Raw genomic sequence first — 23,833 nt, forward strand, 5'->3', positions numbered from 1 at the left:
TTCTTTTCTTTTTCTTCTTGCGATACAAAACAATCGAATTTTTGATCTGATACTAGATGTGGAATGAGTCTTGTTTGTACACGGAACAGAATTTACGATGTCCCATAAATATCTCAAGACGGCAAAGAATTAGACAAGCAAACACTCACCCACACAGCACGCGGAGAATGAATGAAATTTTCAAATTATTGTTTTCAAAAGGATTTCTATTCCAAAGTGCCACGTAGGCCCTTTTTCCTGGTATTCATTTCATAGTGTATTGACAACTTGTTATTTATGTTATATTTATTGTATTTTATATTTTATGTTAAAATTTTAAAATGTTCAAAATTCTGTATTCTGTTATTTGTATTCTGTATTATGTTATTTGTATTCCGTATTCTGTTACTGTTTTCTTAATTCTCTATTCTGTTCCTTTGGAATTAAATAAAAAAGGTTGCAACTTCCCGAGGGTCCCTAATCTGGGCAAGTCACTACTGTGATAGGAACAGGGGACCCTCGGGTGTGATGTGATGTACACGGAACAAAACTAATTTTATATCTGCGCTGTAGTGCTAGATAACACGATCCGAAAGTAAAGGATATAATTTACTAGGACCAGTCTAGCTGGGCCCAGAGCCTGTTGCTGGTCGTCACTTTTGTATTTGTATTTGTATTTGTATTTGTATTTATTTATTCTCTTTATGGAGCATTATGGTAAAAGTCAGCACCGACAATTGCATGACAATCCCTTGTAAATTCCAGCTATTCAATGAAATTGTCGATTTTGATCGGTTCTTAGAAAATTACTCCTTCGATTATTAGAAATAAGATGAAAGTCGTTGCCTATGTAGTTATTAGGCGCCCAGATAGAAACCTTTTTGTCAAAAATTCTTCATGGAAATTTAGGTCTTTCCGGTTGATTGGCAGAGAAAAATAAAAATAACTATAACAATTTAATAATAAAAATAAAATAGTAATAGTTGAATGAAAAAACCTTTCTTGATGGAGGGCCACGGGAGGTCACTGTGACCTTCCAAAAATTTCGTTATTTGGCAAATTTTGTCTGACGGTTCCGCGAATTTATCATCAGTCTGCGAAATATGGAATTCATTTCGGCAAAATTATCATCACTCGGCGAAATTTGGAATTCATTTCGGAAAAATTTTCATCATTCGGCAAAATTCAAAGTTCTATTCGGCAAAACTATCATCATTCGCCGAAATTTGGAGTTTAGTTCGGGAAAATTTGAAATTCTATTGGGCAAAATTATCATCATTAAGCGAAATTGAGAATTCCATTCGAAAAATTATCATCATTCTGCAAAACTTCAAGTTCTACTATTTGGCAAAATTATCATCATTTGGAAATGTTTATAATGTTCCATTCGGCAAATCATCATTCGGCGAAATTTGGAGTTTAACTCGGCAGAATTTGAAATTCAATCCAACTAAATTATCATCATTCGGAAAAATTTGGAATTCGGCGAAATTTAAAGTTGCATTCGGCAAAATTATCATCACTCGGCGAAGTTTAGAGTTTCATTCAGAATAATTTATTATCATTTGGGGAAATTTAGAGTTTCATTCGGCAAAATTTGGAATTCCATTCGACGAAATTATTATCATTCGGTAAAATTCGGAATTCCATTCGGCAAAACTACTATAATTGGGCAAAATTTGGAGTTCCATTCTGCAAATTGAGAATTTCTGCCCTCACAAAAATTAAACAGCTCATTCAACCAAAAGCAATAATAACCTCTTTTTCCTACAGTCTACAGTGCATGATTTGAAATGGTTTACATTTCAGTAACACGGTAGTATTCGAGTAAAACTAGGATTATATTTGAATAACTACTAGGAGTCAGGGGTGCCCACCTAGGGGGGGGGGGTCATGGCGCAGACGGCGCCATTGAAATTTTTAGGGGAGGGGTTGATTAGAGGGGTATTTTTTACTTTTTTAGGTGGGCTAGCTATTGCTTTGGGGGGGGGGAGTCTTCGCGATAATTAGGGGTTGCACCCTTTGCACTTAGGGGGCGGAGTACCCCTGCTAGGAGTAATGTTTTACTAACTGAGAGAAAAACTTAACTCCTAGTCGTCTGTAGCACTGTAGAAAAACAAATTCCTACGAAAGTAGACTAAATGGCTTCAATATCTCCTTTTCCACAGCGTTTGTAGCGATAAAGCGAAGGTTGGTGAACCGCAAAATCTAATGACGACAGCGAAGACCAAAAATAGTCAGAAAATTACATTAAAATAAAGACAGTGGGAGAAGAGAGTCTTTTGTTTCTCTTTCACACAACTCAGAGGAAAAGAATAATATTTCGAATCCCTCGAACCGTCAAACAGATATCAAACGATTTCTTCAGTGGAACGTCCTAAATGGGCTGTTGAAACTAAGAAAACAAAACACCCCCGTTTGCTATTTTTAATTCAGCCCATTTAGGTCACCGATTTATTTCTTCGATGAAAGCACATATTTTTTTATATCGGCAATTGTTTCTTCTGCAAGGACAGCGGTCTGACTGCTTCGTATGGTCAGAAGTCACGCTCCATCGTTTCACTTCACTTCCCCATCAATTGAAAAGGGTTTAGAATGCATCTGCAAATTGGCTCGCAGCATGATTCGCAATTACATGGACGGGCGGTTTTGGCCATTGTGTTCAGATCCAAAGGGTGTGAAATTTTTCTAAAAGTAACCCGATGCAGGAAATTTCTGAGAAAATCTGTTAAGTGTGGAAGTAAACACACGAGTTTTCTCAAAACAGTCCTTGCGCCATTTGAGTAGGGGAAAATCAATCCAATAATGATTGGTTTTGTGTACGTTTCCTGGATCTGCAGAAAGGACGAGTTTCCAACAGTTATGCAACAAGGTTAATTTACAACAGAGTTTTTCCTATTAGGATAGTTAACAAAGTTGTCCGTATAGCAGATTTTTAAATTGTGTTTAATGGCTATTTTCGCGAAAATGGACCAAAACATGGCCGACACTCTTATGATTTTTAATAATTGCCACCAATTGCCATTAATTAATCATATTTCTTTTTATTTAATTTTAATAGTTTTTTTTTCTGAAAGAGCATGCTTAAAAACATAGGATCTGACCATTTTTAAAATAATTTGTCAAAGTTTAATATTAAAAATAAATAAATAAATAAATAAAAAATGCGTCACGGGACGCTCGGCAGAAGCGATAACTTTTATAGGATTAAATTATTCTCATAATTTAATCCTATGAAAGTAACAATTGGCTTATGGTAGCTATAATAAGCAACGAAATTTTTGCATTGTACGTTATCTAAAAATCTTGCAAAGACTGCATCAAGTACAGTTCCGTGACTTGTAGTGGCTTCTTCTGGCTCATCACTAGTGGTACCCGCACGGCTTTGCCCGTAATAGAAAAATTAAAAGGTCTTTTGGTTCGCCTGTATATTTACAAATAATGTATGGTGAATTTTCTCGCCGGTTGGCTTGTACCCATGTTACGGTTCCACGCTATGATAATTTCGTATCTCGCCAATTGACTTGTGCCCATGTTACGGTTCCACGTTATGATAATTTCGTAATTTACTCGTCCATCTTATGATATTTTTGTTCTTAAAATTGGAATAGAAAAAGAACCACATCGAATTTTCGAAAAATCGCTTCGAGGTGCACACCCCCATGCTACAAACTAACTTTGTGCCAAATTTCATGAAAATCGGCCAAGCGGTCTAGGCGCTATGCGCGTCACAGAGATCCAGACATCCGGACATCCTACAGACATCCCAAAGACATCCTCCGGACAGAGAGACTTTCAGCTTTATTATTAGTAAAGATAAAGATAAAGATTTGTAATTGTAATTTGGATTGTAGAAACGATACTAAATTTTTAGCTCGATCAGAAGCAAAATTAACATTAAAATCTCCGGTTAAAATTAAAGGAACTATATAATAATCTTTATTAACTAAAGCAGAACCATCTTGTGTATAATTTAAAAGCTGTTTATGAATAAATTGAATAATACTTGAAATATTATTGTTTATATATATATATATATATATATATATATATATATATATATATATATATATATATATATATATATATATATATATATATATATATATATATGTTGGCAATAATAATTAGTTGCTTTGCTTCATTGAAACATTCCACTATACACATTTCACCAATATCGTTTTCTGTAGCCGTATTAAAGCGTGTAGCATTATTAACATGTAATCCTATATTTGGAGTGACAATATTTATGCAATCAAGATCTAGAACCGACTTCAAAATTGCTCTAAATGAAAAATAATTTTACTCTTTGATCACCATTCAGACTACTTTTAAACATAGGTTTTGATGTCGGCGCAAAAACAATAGATTAAATGACGCGTCGTTTCTAAATATTTCGTTTATCAGAAAAAACCCTCAAACTTACGAAACGTTTTAGATTTTACTCTGTGATGAACAAATTAAATGTTTATTTATTAATTTTGTTTTCTCGGCTGTCCCCAACCCCTGCGTTGCGGAGTCTGCGGGGATGAAGTTCGTTTAAAATATGTACACCCTTAGCACAGTTCAAAACCCTAAATGAAGCGAGATATTTTTAGTATAACTAATCGCAAAAATGTTTTTGCTCTGAAAATAAATTTAAAGATTAAATGCTGTTTTGAATATATATTGTTTACAATGTTATTGGTATTATATTGTATTATTAAACCCACCTTTCGTTAAGAGATTGCGTTATGTTGCGACGATCATCCATCTTCTGTTAGTTTCATTACTATTTCTACTATTACTTAACGCTTAAAGCTAACCCAAAGAGTAGAGAAACAAAATTTCACCGACCATGCGCGCTTCTGTCGCATGCGCGAACGAAAGGAATGCCAGATGACAGTTGCGCCATTACGCGCGTTATGTCACAAATCGGTTTACCCTCCCATACGAAGTTATCACTTCAAAATATTTTAATCGGTGCGCAGATTCAATTTTATTTTGTATGCTTCTGCACATGACATCACAAGTGACGAAATGTCATTCACTGATGCCATTAGCGCAGAGCGCAATATTTAATTCACATCTTTACTTACATGTATTGGCAACGATATGGTTGACAGCAAGCGTAGAGCGCAATATTTAATTCACATCTTTACTTACATGTATTGGCAACGATATGGTTGACAGCAAGCGTAGAGCGCAATATTTAATTCGCCTCTAAATTATCATAAGCTGGAAACGCGGCAGACAGCAAGCGTCAGCATTCAGTGCGCTAGTGGAGTACGCATCAAAGTTCATCACTTGTGACGTCATTAAGACCACGTTTTGTTTGAGAAAAATCAGATATTTAAAAAAAATTAATTAAAAATTAAGCGTCTCAAAAGTAAAAGATTTTTCACGCTCCATGTTTTTTTTTTTTTTTCTTTTCTTCCTTTTTTTTTTTTTTTTTGCTCATTCTATCAACTTTAGAGACTACAAGTAGTACTTTTGACTGATGTAAACAATGCCTTTCTCCATTTAATTGTGTATAGTAAAGTGTCAATGGTTTGTATATAGCTGATTTATAAAAGGTTAAAAAGATTTTTTTTTTTTTTGAACAAGAAGGATATTATTACGTGTTATAGCTTCAAATCATTGGGAGTTAAAGTGATTTAATATTGTGCTGAAGTACAACAACAACATAAATTTTCAGTTGTATTATACCAAAAAAAAAAAAAAAAAGTGCAACACAATTTGAGAAAAGAAAATATTTTTTCTTGAAAAAAAAAGAATGTTTCGTGTTAAAATGTCCCAACATTTCCCATGTTTCATATTATCTACTCTGTTACAGCTATTTTGAAAATAAAATATGCAATTAAATCAAATCTTGTTATATTTTTAAGAAGTATCTTATTTAGGTACTTAGAATGCTAAAGTCAACAAAGAAGTTGAGTCTAATTTTTTTTTCTGATAGTTAATTTGAGCTGTTAAATCTCCATTCTGTTACATATGAATCAATGACTAAAATTTTTTTTTTCACCTTGAAGTTGCAAACAGAATAGGTTTTAGCATCACTCTTCCATTTTATGCTCGTACTGTTTGTAACTTTTTTTATGAATGGAAAGATTTTGCTAAAAGTCTTATTTTATCCACTGTTTTCTTAATATGTACATTAAGTGGTCAAAATATTCAAAAACTCGTTATAAATTACAATTCATGGGTTTCGGGCTTGGGTTTTATTGATGGAAAAGAAAAATTTATTTAATATTTTAATAATAAAACGTTTGCACTTTTTTTCTTTTTTTTTTTTTTTTTTTTTTTGACTAACCAAGCTGGCAGGGTAGCCAGTAGTGATGGGCATAATCGAGTTCTCATAATCGAATCACTCGATTATTCAAGATCATTCGAGAACTCGATTACGACGAGTTCTCGATTATCGTATCTCGAGTTCTCGATTACCACTTTTCGAGTTCTCGAGCGATGAACTTCTCGAGTTCTCGATTACCACTTTTCGAGTTCTCGAGCGGTTAACTTCTCGAGTTCTCGATTATCATTTTCCGAGTTCTCGAGAGATGGACTGCTCGAGTTCTCGAATATCACTTTCCGAGTAATCGAGCGATCAACTGCTCGAGTTCTCGATTGCCACTTTCCGAGTGCTCGAGCGATCAACTGCTCGAGTTCTCGCTTTGAACTTCTCGAGATCTTGAGTTCTCGAGATGTTGAGTTTTCGAGATGTCAATCACTTGAGCAATGTATTTTTCGACCGATTTGATAATCGAATGAACCTCTCAATATAGTTGACTTCTGATAGGGGTGCCCACCTAGAAAGGGAGGGGGGAAGGTCATGGCGTAGCCTGTGCCATTGACATTTTTAGGGGCGGTGTTTTAAAGGGGTATTTTTCATTTTTTGGGGGGCTCTGCGATATTGAGGGGGGTGCGTCTTTGACCTCAGGGGAGGTACCCCTGCTTCTGAAGTGATTCAGTTGCAGGGGCGGATCCGTCATTTAGGGGGTCAGAGGGCTGGCTTTGAAAAGTTAATGATATGACTTATGAATGGGCATGGTTTCTGTTGGCTTCCGAAAAAATTTGTATTGTACCCTTCCCCCAGAAAAATTTGGAGTGACTGACGGGCTGCGCTGAGGTGCCCACAGGGAAGGTGGTTCATAGCGCTGACTGCGCCACTGAAATTCTTAATGGATGTTAGCCTTTTTTAGGGAATATCCTTCTTGAGGGAAGAGGGTGTTTTGAGGGGTATTTTTCTCTTTTGGGGGGGGAAGGAGGTCTCCGCGCTATTGAGGGGGTACCCTTGACCTCAGGGCGGGTGGGTACCCCTGCTTTTGAAGTGTTTCAGTTGCAGGGGCGTATCCGCCATTTAGGGGGTCAGAGGGCTGGCTTTGAAAAGTTAATGATTTTACTTATGAATGCGCATGGTTTTTGTTGTCTTCCGAAAAAATTTGCATTGAACCCTTCCCCCAGAAAAATTTGGAGTGACTGACGGGCTGCGCTGCGGTGCCCACAGGGGAGGTGGGTCATGGCACAGACTACGCCATTGAAATTCTTAGTGGATGTTAGTCTTTTTTAGGGAGTATCCTTCTTGAGGGGGGGGGGGGTCCTGATTTTAAAAGGTGTGCCAGCACACTTGAGGAATAGATACCCTTGCGATCTAAATGGTGTTATTATCAAATAATTGTCTCTCGAATGTTTCATTCGAATATTGTTATAATTGAATGTATGCTGTCGAATGCTTGTTTATTAAAAGATCCTTTGGGATGCTTTGGTAGTCTAATGATATGTTTGTTGGAAGTGAAGGTTGGGGGCGCTAATAAGGTTCTAACTTGAGAGGCATTAAAATTAAAATTATATTTCAGGTAAAAAGCGGAATACTTAAGTTGAAAACCTGAGGGGACGTCTTCCCCCTTACGTCCACCTTCGACTATACCATTATGTAATGATACAAGTGTAACAGGTGTTAACAAACGTTTTAGAGTCCAACTGTACACATTACTGCAGACACGTGTTTCGGGGTTCCAAGGAACCCTTTTTTTTCAACGCAAAATGAGATTGTGGATGTAGGGACATTACTGGATGTCTTTAGGGACCATTCATTAATTACGTAAGGGTCTTGAGGGGGAGGGGATTGGGAAAATGTCGATATTTGGGGGGGGGGGCGGTTCAAACCCATTCTTTTGCAATATTTTCCAAGTCGATGTTTTACATTTGAAATTGCGCGGTCAAGTGATTTGACAGGGATTATATATTTCATTTGCGTCTGGAAAATAAATAACGTATTAGGATAAGCTGTTTTTAATTTGTTTTACAAAGAATGAATAATGTTAAACATAATAAAAGAATCGCACTATGCATGGCATGTTTTATTTTTAATTAGTATCGCATCATATACAAAAAAATGTCGAAAAAACATTCAGTCTAAATTCCTACTTTCTAGTAAATATTTAATTACACAAAAAAGTTTAATTTAATAATAGTAAATTTAATTTCGATTCCAGTGATGTTAGATTCGTTATTTTATTATTTTGAAAAACGAAATGGAATCTTACGTAAGAATAGGGGGAGGGGTTTGAAAAATCTTCCGTACCCTTACATGGGGGGAGGAGGGTCAAAAATTGCCAAAATCATCCTTACGTAACTAATGAATGGCCCCTTACCTGCAAAAGCTTACTATTTTGTTGAAAAAAGAGCACCTTAAAACTCCAAAACAATGTTTCTGCAGTACTCTGTATATTTGGGATACAAAACGTTTGTTATTTCATGTTACTTCTCGGCACAAAGGTATTTATTTATTTCTTAATAAAACATGTTTTACTTCTGTAGTTTCTAACTGTAATTCTTTCTTATGGGTGCAAATAAGTTTTGACACAAACAGTGGGATTGTAATTTTTAGGAGATTTTGTCTCTTTTCGGGGTATTGCTCTTGGGGAAGAGCTTCATAGGTGTCGCGCCTTCGCTCTTGGGATAGATAGATTTGGAATGATTTTAAAATCGAATGATTGCTTTTCGCTTGCTTTATTCGAATGGGGTTATAGTTGAATGTTTGGCGTCGAATTTTCGATAATTGAGAGATTTCATAATAATCGAACGATATTTTTCGAACGAAAATTGTTAATTATCATATGAGGGGATTTATGGAGGGGCATGCGTTGTATGAGCGGCGGATACAACGGGAGGGTCATGGGGGTCATGACCCCCTCCCTCCCACCTTAAACCTACAGTATCCGTACGCATTGTGTTCAAACACTTCATGCATAAAATGCAAACGATGACAGTATCTTTTCATTTCATTAATTATTTTTTAAAGTAAATATTTGAACTACTACTTCGTTTCATTGCTCATGAAATTAATTTGCAACGTTTATCTCCAATTAGGTGCCTTATTCCTAACCGATTTGATGCTTTTTATTGACTCCCAAACACGTTCAGACATTTTTCGTATCAAAAACGGGAATTTCGTTCATGGGGGTGGGGGGGGGGGGGCTTTCTTCAACACGACCCCCCCCCCCCCATAATGGTTTTTTGTATCTGCCCCTGGTGTGATTCGGCGGTGAAATCTTGAAACAAAGGGTAGAGAAACGCTTTCCATACTGTTTTGAACTTGACAGTTATTAAGATTAAATATGTACAATTTTTATTAAAAAGTGAGTGATAATGATAATATGGGCGGGTCTTTGGGCGACACTAGCAGGTTTAAACTTGAGAGTTGTTAAACTTAAAAATATATTGAACTAGTATTGCACAAACTGTGTAATTGAGAATTTAAGGTGGTCTTAGCTTGTTTTCGGATCATTGTTTCTTAGGGGGATGGGGAGGTGGAATTGTCATAAGAGGCGCGCCATTGCTCACAGGAACAGACGAACACCTCTGTCATTCTATAAGGTTTCAGAATCAAATAATTGCTTCTGAAGTGCTTTTTTTTCGGTTGGGGTTACTCAGAGAGCACACTTCGTTGAGATAAAGGTTTTAAAACGATTGTTAACGCTGTGACAACCATGTCAAAAAGTTTGTGAAACGTTTTAACGTAATGTGTTTATAATGCAGTGGTGCCCATTCCCCCCCCCCCCCACCTGGCGATGACAATCATCCTTCAAATGCGACGAAGAACCCCCAGAACGAGAGCCCCCTAAAACAAGACGAAAAGCCCTCTTATAAGTTACCCTCTCTCTTCAAAACTTCAATGGCGCGGTCTGCGCCATGGCTCTCCCCCCCCCCCCGCCCTCTCTCTCGTGGGAACCCTTGTATAATATATTGCTGGTTGTCGAATGTTCGGTTATCGAGCGTCTCGGATAATTTGAAAATCCAATACTTAATCTGCTTTTCAGAGAAACTTGGTAATCAATTTGTCCTTTTTGAGGACCAGCGCACGAAAAATGAAGCGCAGCTACGAAACCTTAAATTCCAAAATGGACCGTCGCGAACCAAAGCATTTTCAGCAGTTTTGCCTCAACACACTTTACAAAAAAAAAAAAAAAAAAAAAAAAAACTCATAAAATCAGCACATTAATTGACTCCAAATTTTTAAGTTGAGTAAATAATATACTAATCAACATTTATGAAAATATAAGGAATATGACATTAAAAATATAAGGAATATGACATAACCAGAAGCGAGTAAAACAAGAAAAACATTTAAATTCAACTACGCACGCAAAAATAAATGCTACGCACACAAGAAGTCACAAATATCTTGCGCATGGAATTAAAAAAAAAAAAAAAAAAAAAAACAATAATCTGTATAAAATATAAATTTTATTAAAAAAAGGGTCAAAGAGTGGAAGCTAAAACTAATCCCACGCGACAATCTTCAATATTTCTTTTTAATGCATTCAGAAACATTTCAACTTCACTCCCTGCGCTTTTAATTACATATTTAAGTCAGCGAATGAAAAATAAAAATAAAAAAGAGCGAATCAAGAAAGAAAAAAAAAAATCATGAACTTCAATGCACTTCAAGCCACACTTGTAACTTTCAATGCGCCGGGAATCCCGATCTTCTGGAAAACGCAGCCAGAAATATTTTACCCTCCCACCTCATGTATCAGTCAGATTAATATAATTCTACTAACAAGAACACACTCACACACACACAAAAAAAAGCAAAAGCAATTAACAAGAATAAATGAGTCCTTTTGCGCAGAGCAACGATTCCCCTACTTGTTTACATAATTAACTTCATGTTTGAGAGATCGAAACCGTTCGAAATAATCACGTGATATCTGAGAATCATTACTTTAAATGCATAGCTGTTCGAATAAATCACTCAAAATGATTGTAAAAAAATAAAAATCGAGAAATCAACCCATTACACAAATTGAGATCGGAGGGAGAGGGGGTTGATAGCGTATCATTTCAATCACTCCGGGGAATCCCCCTGAGGGCCACCAAGAGTCAAGGGACCGTTGCCAGGTTTTTAGCCGCCACCCATAAACTTATAAAAGTTAATACTACTCCAAGCCGGGTCGTCCAAATGCCGGGCTCCTAGTTTCTGATAAGCCAACAGTAGTGTTGACAAGCAATGAATACAATAACTTCTAAAAGCCAGGAGGGTTCGCCCCTTGTTATACCCCTAAATGATAGGCTTAATGGCACATTCCTATTTTGAGCGTACCCCTGGCAAAACAACTCGGGAATTCAACTGTTCCAAAAGTTAAGGGTATCCCCCCACCCCCTTTCGCTGGGCGATATGGCGCACCCTATCAAATGTTACGGGGCATCCGTCTAGAAAGAGCTCCCCCCAACTCCCGAAATGAGATTTAAAAATCTCTCAAAAAATCACTTCTAAAAATTTCAGTTTCGCAGGCTGCGCTATGGACTCCTCCCCCCTCCCGAAAATGAGATTTAAAGAACCCTCTCAAAAAACTAGACCTCAGAATTTTAGTGGCACTGGCTGCGCCATGCCCCCACCCCTTCCGAAAATGAAATAAAAAACACTCTGAAAAAACCGGCCAATGGCGCAAGTTGCACCATGCCCCCTCCCACTTTTTAGTAAGCACCCCTGTAGCAGTAAACTCAATTCTGGAAAAGCTCAGAAAATGAACTACTTGAGTACTCGATTCAAACGTCTCGACATCTCGATTCAAAAGATCTCGAGAAGTCAATCGCTCGAGTACTCGATTATAAAGATCTCGAGAAGTCAATCGCTCGAGTACTCGATTATAAAGTCTCGAGAAGTCAATCGCTCGAGTACTCGATTATAAAGATCTCGATTATCAATCACTCGAGTGATCGTCTTGAAAAGTTCTCGATTATCAATCACTCGATTATCAGAAGTATTCGATTCCCGAGATCTCGATTATCAAAAGATCTCGATTATGCCCATCACTAGTAGCCAGATTTAAGAACAGTAAATACGGGACAGGCTTCTAAGAGTGAAAGTGAGGGGGGGGGGATATTTTTGTGGTTGAAGACAATAACTGGTTATGGTGTATTTTTAAGAGGTGATAAAGAATCAAGTTTTAATAGCTTTAGAAAGATTCCTCTCAGTATGTTTATGGGTGAGCACATTTTTGAAGGAACTCTAACTCAAAGAACAAAGCAAGCGATATAGAACGAAGTTCAGTTTTCAGATTGACGTTGATAGGAAGCGGTGTTAATTAGTTCAGTCCCATTTTTTGTTTTATTTTATTTTTTTACCTTAAAATACTGTCTCGTATTGTAAAATATCGTTATTAGCTAGAATACGGGACCTAAGCCGTCCCTTATGGAAGTTCCCAGGGACGCGGGACAATTTTTCAAAATACGGGACTGTCCCTTGAAATCCGGGACGTCTGGCAACCCTGCAAGCTGGAATGGAAAATGGAAAGTACAAAAAAAAAAAAAGAAAGAAAAGAAAAGAAAGAAAGGATAATTTTTTCCTGGGTGTAATTTGTCTTTATGTCCTAAATCAGCGTTTCTCAATTTGTTTGATTGGAACCCTTTTGAAATGTGAACCTTTTTTATGGGGTCAATGTTTTTTCATCATTTGTATAGTGTGATTGCAACGTTCTTGGAATGTTGTGTTTTCAATTGAAGGTAGATATCATCTCACTGAAGATGAGATTGCCAACAAACTGGTAGATAAAGTGAATTTATCTCACAAGGGAGTGTCCGCAGCATGGTGCGGTTCGACTCGTGAATTGAAGGCAAAGCTTGGGTATTTAGTAGTAAGTTACCGCCCCTAAGCCAGGCCTAAGGCCAGAACTACGTGCAATAAACCACAAAGCCCGGTTATCACATCCTAAGACTACGTAGCCCTGGCCTGGTGGCAGTAACTTACTGCTATATACCCAAGCTTTGCTTTCACCTTACGAGTTGAACTGCACCATGTCTGCGGACTCTCGCTGATGAGATAAATTTACTTCATCAACCAGTTTGTTGGCACTCTCAGCTTCAATGAGATGACATCAGCCTCCAGCTCGGGTTACTCACTAATCCAGACTGAGTAGTTCTGATGAAGACGAAACTGCAGTCTCAAGATGTCATAACCGGTATGTGTGGTACATCGCACACTATATTGATATTTTCTTCGTTTTTCTTACGGAAAGAACTTATGAAACATTTCACTCAAACGTTATTTTTAAATAACTATTTCGAGCATTTTGAAAAAAAAAAAAAAAAAATGAATGAATGAAAGTTTCGTGGAGCCCTTGAGTGATTTTCGTGGAACCCTGGCGTTCCGTGGAACACAATTTAAGAAACGCTGTCCTAAATCTTTCATGCATACCGGTCTTCCTCAGTCTGAACAACTGTATCAAAACATTATTTATTTATTATTTTTTTGCAAGCACATTTTTGACATTTTTAAAGAAATTGTTCCAAAGAAACAATCATTGAGAAACCAAATTTCGTATTCATTATCGCATTTTTTTTTTTCGTACATCATTTCAAAGATGAATAATCGACCAACTGCAGCAGAAGATAGTTTTTTAAAATACGAGATCTTGGGTTTTATAGCCAAGCTCTTGGAAATTTTATGAGCCCAATCTTGAATTCTGAAAAAAGAAAAAAACCTCAATGGCGGTCGTGCTTTCCTCGGCCGCCCCCTTATACTTCGGATTCAAAAGATCATTCAGAAAACTTTTCCTCGGAGTGAAAGTTGACTTTTACGAGCATTTCCACACAGGCATGGAGGAGGGTTTCATCAGAAGAAGGCCGTCACCCGCTGAGCATAACCCATATTTGGCTATTGATATCTCTTTTGAAACTTTTTTCTGATGTGTGTCAGAAATAAGGAAGATGCTGATGAATATGAACGCCTTTTCTGCTCAAAGAAACTTTGGATGTAAAAGCAATGTTTCATCATTCAATACAGCAAAATGTTTTCGTAAAAACGAATAAAGTGAGCAACATTTATATATTTTTAAATTGACTGTATTGAAAGAAAAACTGATAAAAGAAAAAGAAGTGTACTAATTAGTATTCGTTAGTATGTATTAGACTCTGCCATGACCGATTAAAAATCGTATAAAAAATGAAAACATATAAGAGAGAAACGTACAAACGATGCTTCACTGTGCATATTGGAAGAAAAGTTTAGTAGTAATACATTTAATATGAGGTTAACAGGTTAAGTTTTACTGATTTCACTTAATATTCATTTTTACATAATTTAGTAATGCTTGGGCTAATCCTAATACTCAAAAAATAAAAACAGAAGAGGAAAGCATTTTACAGTCAATACAGCCAAGGGAAAAATTTACAATGTCTCAACTTTTACGGAAAGAAAAAGAAATTCAGAAGTATGGGAGTGACTGCCAGTGAAGAAAATTTCTATGGAGTTTCTTGTGATCTACAGTATTTTGTAGAAATAGTGATAAATAACCATAGTGGAATGGTTAAGGTGAAATTCTTGAAAAAGGACTTGGTCAATCACAAGAGAGGCCAAAGTGATGTAGAGGAAATAGAAAACATGCTTACTTTTTACGAATCTAATTTTGCAAGGATGTGATCCATTTAAAATACCGAAAAGAGATGCTTTTAAAATCCTCCTGAAAAAAAAATAATAATTTGAACTCTGACATCTTGAATTCAAATTATGTTTTTCGCAATCACGAGTGTGTGTGTGTACGTAAGCGTGTGTGTTTGTGTGTGGGGGGGTATGTGTATGTGTGTGTAGGCATGTGTGTTTGTGTGATTGTCTGGGTAGTTGCGTGTTTGTGTGCGTATGTGTAGGTGTCTATGTATGCGTGTGTGTATGTGTTTGTGTGTGTGTAGATGTATGTGTAAGTGTAGGCAAGTAAGTGACGCAACCTGGAGACGGTTTTCGCTAGAGGAGCAGAGCATCGTGAGACCGGCCGACGGTGGTACTGCAAAGGGCGGCGGGAGGAGGGGGGAATAAAATCATAGGAATTCAAAATTGTCAAGTGAGAACAATAAAAAATTGTGATTGCACAAAAAAGGAGGGGGGGGGGGGGAGGTTACCAGTAGAAAAAAAAACTAAATCTTATTTTAATTTCGTATCTTATGCGTTGAATTTAATTCAGAAATATTAACACAGTTAGGCATTGTGTCAAACACATCTATAGATGATACCTTAAACAATATTATCGAAGGAAGTGCTGCAGAGTTGCAAACACCTACAGCTTTTGTCATTTCATATGCTACACCTAGGATACACTGAGGGTTTAAACTACATGAACGAAATATTAGATGGCAAAAAAATTGTTGTGTTTTGTAGTCAAAAATCACACATCTTTCTCTAGGTTTTTTTTTTATCGCTCTTGCTTTTTAACACCATAAAAAGCGCATTCAAACTGTATTTTGTTGTAATTTTCTATATGGTGTATAATTTTGGGGGTCCTCATAGGCTGAGGGGCCTCTGGTCTAGCACTAATAGCAAATAAAAGCACTGCTTTTTTATTACTATGCTTTACTGCATATTGGGGTTGTTTCTTTTAGTTTAAAGTACTACTTTTAATCACTGAAATTGATAGAATAAAGAAAAAAAAAAAAAAAAACATAGACCCAGAAAATATTTTTGTTTTCCCAACAGTTGTTTTTAAATTATAACTTCTTTAAATGTCCAATTTTTCAAACAAGGCGTGGTCTTGATGACGTCACAAATGATGCATTTTGGCGCGTCTTTCTACCACGGTTCCACGTTACGATAATCAACAAGCGAATTAAAATTGCGCTCAACTCTTGCTATCAACCATATCGTTGCCAATACACGTGAGTAAAGATGCGAATTAAATATTTTGCTCTGTGAATGGCAACACTGAATGGCATTTCATCATTTGTGATGTCATCGGACAGAAACATCAACAATGAAAGCCCACCGATTTAAGTATTTTTTTAAAAACATTAAACTTGAACAAATTATTTAAAAAATGGTCATATCCCATGTTTTTAAGCATGCTTCAGAAAAAAATACTTTTAAAGTTTCGGAAACGACCCCATTCCGAATTTTTTATGCTAGGATATTTAGTGAATTACCATGAAATTCAACTGAAAAGTATAATAAGCTATTAGGAGAAACTATATTATTTTTTAAGTTTATACATTGTGTTTTATGTTTCAAAACTTACTGTTTTGCTGTGTGAATGTCAGTCACTTACCCGTGGAATTACCAAAATACAATTTTGACCAATTAATTTCATAAGATTAAATTGCTTGATACCCTGCATTAAACATTTTCCTAAAAGTTTCACAATCCCCCCCCCCCAAACTGCTGTTTTCTTTATCGTCCACAAAAGTCGTTACTTCATCGAAAAAGATTTTGAACTAAAAGAGATTTTATACACTATAAGGTAAAACACCAGTAGTGGCCACTGCTTCAGTAGTGACAACTTCAAGATTTAAAACGCACTATTTGTAGTGGCCACAGTGAACTATATATTTTTAAACTGAGGGTCTACAATATTAATTACCTTTCTTGAAACTCAATGAGCGTATTATAGACCAACTCTTCCTTAATCGTCCCATGATCTAAAAATGCCAGATGGGGTCGTTTCCGAAATTTTAAAAGTATTTTTTTTTATGAAAGAGCATGCTTAAAAACATGGGATATGACCATTTTTTAAAGAATTTGTTTAAGTTTAATGTTTTTAAAAAAATACTTAATTCGGTGCGCTTTCATTGTTTATGTTTCTGCCCAATGACGTCACAAATGATGAAATGCCATTCAGTGTTGCCATTCACAGAGCAAAATATTTAATTCACATCTTTACTCACGTGTATTGGCAACGATATGGTTGATAGCAAGCGTAGAGCGCAATTTTAATTCGCTTGTTGATTATCGTAACGTGGAACCGTGGTAGAAAGATGCGCTAAAATGCATCATTTGTGACGTCATCAAGACCACGCCTTGTTAAATCAGACATTAAAAAAATAACTAAAAAACAACTGTTGGGAAAATGAAAATATTTTCTGGGTCTATGTTATTATTATTTTTTTTTCTGCTTATTCTATCAATTTCAGTGACTAAAAGTAGTACTTTTGACTGAAGGAAACAACCCCATTTCAATTTGTTCACTTTTTATCCATTTTTCCCCAAACATCAAATTTGATCCATTAGCGGCTACTCCAAAATCTGAAAATTCAGTATTGGCCTGGCCATCTGACATTCTCCTATCCAAAGAATTTACATTTAATGATGAATAAAATTTATTCAACTTGATATTTACATTAAGTCCCCAAAGCAAAACATTGGACGATGTTCTGCAACGTAAAATCATTTGACCAAAATTATTTAGCAAGTATCTCAAGCTTTTTTTTTTTTTTAAAAAAAGCTTCACTGCTGCTATGCATTTCTGTAAAACCTAAAACGATTGAGATTCTCCAAAAATATTTTATATGCTTTCTAAAATGCATAGAAAGAGCAATGAAACAAAATTTTATAAAAATTCGGACCCTAGGTCCCAAACTACGTTTTTTTTTTTGGTTTATTTTACATGGAATAAAGGAGCAATTAAAATAATGTGAATAAATAAATAAATTACTAAAATAATAAATAAAATGAGTCGAGTTATGGTAGCATATAATAAAACACTTCAAAACTTTCTAAACAATTGAAATATTTTAATTGATGCAAAAAAATTGAAATCTCAAACAAGACACGAAATTTTCGACGATGCACGTATTTCAATGTTAACATGTTTCCAAAACATACGTACGTTTATGGAGGAAATCGCAGTGGATAAAGATCGATTGCGGAAAATAAGGAAAAGGGGAACCAAAAACGCTAGAGATACCAGAATCTTTTCAGATTTAGACTATGAAAGTTCGGCAGAGAATATGCAGAAACTGCCGATTTTCTACAAATACTCAAAAAAAAAAAAAAAAAAAAAAAAAAAAAAGAATTTTGCACAAATTCGACAAATTTCTTTAAATTCAAGGTAAATCTAAAGTTCCTACAGATGACTCATCGAATTCAACATTTTCCGCGAGCTTTCTGCCGAGTTATCGTAATTTCCGAGAACTTTAGATTTTCGTCTAACTTAAAGAATTCTGCAAAATTCTATCTTTAATTTGAAGGTATTTAGAAAAAATCTGCAATTTCTGCAGAAATTTCTAGAATTTCTGCGGAAAATTAGTTTTCCTCTCCTATTTGAACAGAATTGTTCTGCAGCTCAGGCATCTGTTCTGCGACGTTTGTCGCAAACTTAGCAGCTTTATTGCATTAAGTATAGTTCATTTCATTCTTCAAAGCATACAGTGGCTCCCAAAAGTGTTCGTACACCTACGACTTTCAATGAAATACGACTCTATCCATTAGTTAGAATTAATATTTCAGAATAGGTATTTAATTATAAGATCTATGATCATTTTTCAACAAAACTACATGAAATTTTTTTAAAAAATATTAAAACCTAATTTTTTAAAAATCAAAAACCAAAAAGTGCCGGAAATTTTATCTCACAAAAGTCTTCGTACACTTTAAAAAATGTCTACATATTATTGAATAATCTAACTTTTTATTTAGTTATTATTTAGTAAAATATCATACAGTATCAACAACACCTTTTAAACGTCTGGGAATAGATTTCATTCTTTTTTCTTTCTTTTTTTGCGTAATTTCTGAGTAAGTGCTCAACTACACTTCGAGTCTTACTGTTTCTAGCTCTATTTTCGTTTCAAAGCCGTATTTTCGTAATCTAGCCTCCAGATATCTCTAAATGTGTTACATTAAGTTTAAATCTGGATATTGAAGGGGTATTTTCTAAACTTTAGGACAATTTTTGAGGCACTAGACGCAAACGTTGAAAACCGTGTGCTTCTTATCGTTATCTTGATAAAAAACAAAGTTGTTTCCGATAACCAAATTTTTGGCTAAGAGTTTAAAATTGGTTTTTAAAATATTTAAATAAACAGCATTATTCATTATTTCATCAAAAAATTCCAAACTATCAAGTTCTGATGCTGATATGCACCCTCACACTAGAACACCTTCACAGACTTGATTAACTGGTCAAATTCAGTTCTTAAGATTAAATTCCTAATATTTTCTTCTATTCACAATTATACAGCAATTTAACCAAAAAATGTTGAATTTTTTCTCCATCTGTAAGTAAGACGTAATGCCAAAACATTTTGAGCTTATTTATCATTGATTTTGCGACGAAAAACGTTAATCTTGCTGTTTTTCGCACGACCAAGAAAATTTCTGCGGGAAGAGGTACCATTTAATCTAGCTAATCAGAGAATTTGGCGAACAATTTTAGGTGAAAATTAAACGTAAAAAGTTTCATTTAACTGTGCAGAAACCTTTACAGCACTCAAATATGTATTTTTCATAATTTTTTTAACTGAAAATCTCCGATCACGCTTTGTCAACTTTACCGGTTGACCTTTTCTTACCTTGTTTTCGGACCAGTTCTTATATTTGAAGCATTTTATCAAGCACTTTACTATAGAATGGAATAAATTAACTAATTTAGAGATATTTAAAACCAATTTACTGCTACTGCGAGGGAAAAATTCAAATTTCGAATGGTGTTTGTGGTTTTTTACGAATACCAGCCATTTTAAAGTAATGAGCACAATATTAGGGAATAAATTAACAAAAAATTAAAGCCAAATGACTTTTGAGGGTCCACACAATGCAAAAATAATAAAAAAACGACATATGATAATATTAATTATGAATTTATTCGAAAATATTTGAGTGTACGATGACTTTTGTGGCGTATTATTTCTCTGTCTCTTCGTTTTTTGACCCATTTCAAAAAGAAAATCCGTCAATATTTCGAAAAAAACTACAGGGTTTTACTTAGAATGACGTAGGAATGACGTGAAAAAATATTGGACTTCATATTCGAATTCAGTTTTGCGTTATTTTGGTTTTACTAAAAAATTTCAAAGTGTACGAAGACTTTTGGGAGCCACTGTATAAGTAAACTAGAAGTGGCCACTACTGAAGCACTGGCCACTACTGGTGTTTTGCCTTATTTCATATTTTTCGAGCAATTTTACAATTTTGGTGCTCCGAAGCACAGAAACAAATCTTCAATCTGGAAAATCACTTGCGTACATTAAAACAGTGAATGTTTCTCCCTCAAACCCGTTCTTCATCATTCAATTAAACCTTTTAAGAATGAAGAGGAAACTCGTCTGCGGAAATGAAGAGTAAAAAGCTCGGAAGTGAATAGAACTGTGACTGATGATACAATTCATTTCTGGAATAAAGCTAGAATGAGGTGCTTCCGCATCGCATATAGCAGGAAAGTAATCGAGTTTGGAAAACATTGCTGGCAACGTGTAAAATAAAAGAAAAACACGCAGCTTTCACGTATAGAAATAGTTTTTGAAACCTAGTTTTATTCTTGTTCGTAAAAAAAGGAAAGTTGAGGAAGTATAAATTGTTTTTATCTTCATGTTTAATGTGTAAGAACATACAAGGTATTTTATAAAGTCTTCAACTAGTAAAGAAAATAGGGCTGTTTCCATCAGTCAAAAGAACTACTTTTAGTCACTGAAGTTGATACAATGAACAAAATAAATAAATAAATAAATAACATGGAGCGAGCGAAATATTTTATTTTCAAAACGTTTAAGTTTTAATTAATTTTGTTAAATGTCCGACTTTTCAAATAAGGCGTGGCCTTTATGACGTCACAAGTGATGAACTTTGTCTCGCTGTTCCACTGACGCGCTGAATGCTTACGTTCTGTCTACCGCGTTTCCATGATATGATAATTAAGAGCGAATTAAATATTGCGCTTTGCGCTTGCTATCAACCATATAGTTGCCCAGTACATGTGAGTAAAGAAGCGAATTAACTATTGCGCCCTGCTCTAATAGCATCAGAATCCGCGATCCGATTAAAATACTTTTTAAAAAATATTAAACTCAAATTATTTAAAAAATTGTCAAATCCAATATTTATAAGCATGCTTTTTCTGAAAAAAAAAATACTTTTAAAATTTCGAAAACGACCGCATTTATCAAAATGAATATTTATTTTTAATTCTGAGGTAAAAATTGTTCTGCAATCTAGAATTCCATTATTTCTCCAAATGTTATACTTTTCTTTCAATGTGACTCAATTTACCAACCTACTATGAAAGTAGGTTTGAAAGTTAATTGAAAGTACAGTATAACTTCGATTTAACGATACCCGAATTACTGATTTCTTCAATTTAATGATGCATTTCACTGGTCCGGATATGACTGCATGGAATGTCTGTGCTCCTCGATTTAATAATATCTTTGATTTAGTCCCTTGACAATCGTTGAATCGAGGTTATACCGTAGTACTTCCAACTCAACCTTATTAATACTTACTATGGGAGATTTCAATGTAACTACTCATGATTACGTTCCCAAAATAAGAACATTTTCAAATTGATAAAGTAGTTGCATGTAGATGAGGCCCGTGCTGAAAAGAGGGCTTTTGAGGCTCTCAAAATGGGACAGCAACACCGAATAGTATTACATTTTGAAGAGAGCTTATTCGATCATTACTCGTAGGTTTCTCAAGTTGTTACACTATCAATGTTCATTTAATCAAAGAAAACACTTCGTTTTTAACTATTGAAAAAGAAATTTCCAAAAGAAAGATATTCTAAAGAAATATGTTTTTCTTATTGTCAAGAAGGCAAACGGAAAAAGTGACGCGAATATTATACGAAAAGAATCAGCCTTAAACAAAAATAATCTTTCACTACAGGTACACAAGAAATGCAGTACAACCTTATTTATCCCCAGATTAATTGGGACCAAATGCAATGCGAAAAATCGAAAACCTGGATAGTCCGAGAAATATGGGCAATTAACAAATCCTTAAGTAAGACTTACCGTTTTTAATGATTAAAAAAATATATTGCATGTAATTGCTTACAAGACATTACAAAACATCAAAATCATTTTTCGCGTCATGTTTTAACAAATGATTCGCCCATTGTCTTTTGTTTCCTACACGAGTACCGTTTGGATGTAGCATGGTCACTGAAACGCTTTGTCATTAATAGATCGAAATAAAAAGCGAACGTTTGGCGTAGGGTAGACCGGGGCAAATTTACGCATGGGGCACGTTTACGCAGTCCCTTTTTTTCCAAAACGAATTATATCTGGAGAGCCAACAGTCGTAACAGATTGATGCTGCTCCCTTGCACATATTCTCACAAGTTTTTGAGCATCAGTCGAGCTTCGAACAAACATGCAGAAAGAATCATCTGTTATCTATCAATTTGAGTAAACTTGATGTTGAACGTTTTAAAGCTTATTGTGTTAAATACCGTATTATCCCGCATTATCCAGCATGCCGTAAAATTTGGGGGTCACCAGATTTTCAAAAACACTTGCTTGGTCCTTTCCGGCATACCAGAAAAATCGAGGTTAGGAGAAAAAAAATTAATACTATAAAAAATGTATGTTCAGCTTAAAAATGAATACAAGTTCTGTGCATATCTTATTAGTATTAATAAGCAGTTTAATTTCTTAAAAATATTTACTGACAATCTCATTTGTTATTTTAACAAAAAAAATATTGTTTAATAACGAATAGTTTTATAAAAATTAAATTAAAACTAAGTAAGCAAACATTTAAGCAGTAAGTTACCGCCCCTAAACCAGTGATAAAGAATTTACCATAGTTATTCAATAAATAAAAATTACCTCTATAAAAGAAACCTAAAATAATTTATTTTAAAAAATTATGAACAAATCGCGGTAACGATGATTGCTTTCGAATTGATTACTTTATTGGCATACAATTAAATCCGTTAATAATGACCTACCATAAATAACAAGCACATATTATATGCAATACACATTTTTTTTTTTTTTTGAAAGAAGGTTACTTTTGGGATTTATTACTTTTTCCCCCTTACAGTGGTTTACTTTCTGATTGGAACTACGAATGGGGAAATTTACTTTTGTTTTGTTGCAAAACAAACCTCAAATTATCCAGCAAGTCGGAAAATTCGAATTTTCCGGCATGCTGGTCAATCTCGCTTTTTTCCGACATGCCGGATAATGCGGGGTAATACGGTAATACTTCGGTAAGAAAGAACAAATACATAAAAATTAACAGAACTTTATCCTTTTTTAAGCACTTTTATTATACTTGGCCTGATTATAACGGAGAAATCTGAGGCCTGGTTTTGCTTATATCTCTGCAACTAGACCACTTAGAGACTTCGAGATTTCACTAAATGATTTGCTTAATCCTAAGGTACAACTTAACGCTGAAAAATTAAAATTATAAAATAAAACTATTATTTTAGTTAGGGTGGAAAACAGCAAATTTCATGTAATTTTCCTATTAAACGTTTAAATATAAAACACATTGTTACAAATTTTGTTGCCTTTCAACAGTAATGTTAAAAACAATCATAATGAAGATTTTGAATCAAGGCTTCTCTGAAGCAAGCATGAAATTAGCAAGCATAAATCCTGGAGAGGAACAAGGATTAAATTATAGTGGCAACTGCTTAAAGTTTTAGACACGTACAGTGAC

This window comes from Uloborus diversus, chromosome 4 (genome assembly GCF_026930045.1).
Source record: "Uloborus diversus isolate 005 chromosome 4, Udiv.v.3.1, whole genome shotgun sequence".
Taxonomy (NCBI): Eukaryota; Metazoa; Arthropoda; class Arachnida; order Araneae; family Uloboridae; genus Uloborus; species Uloborus diversus.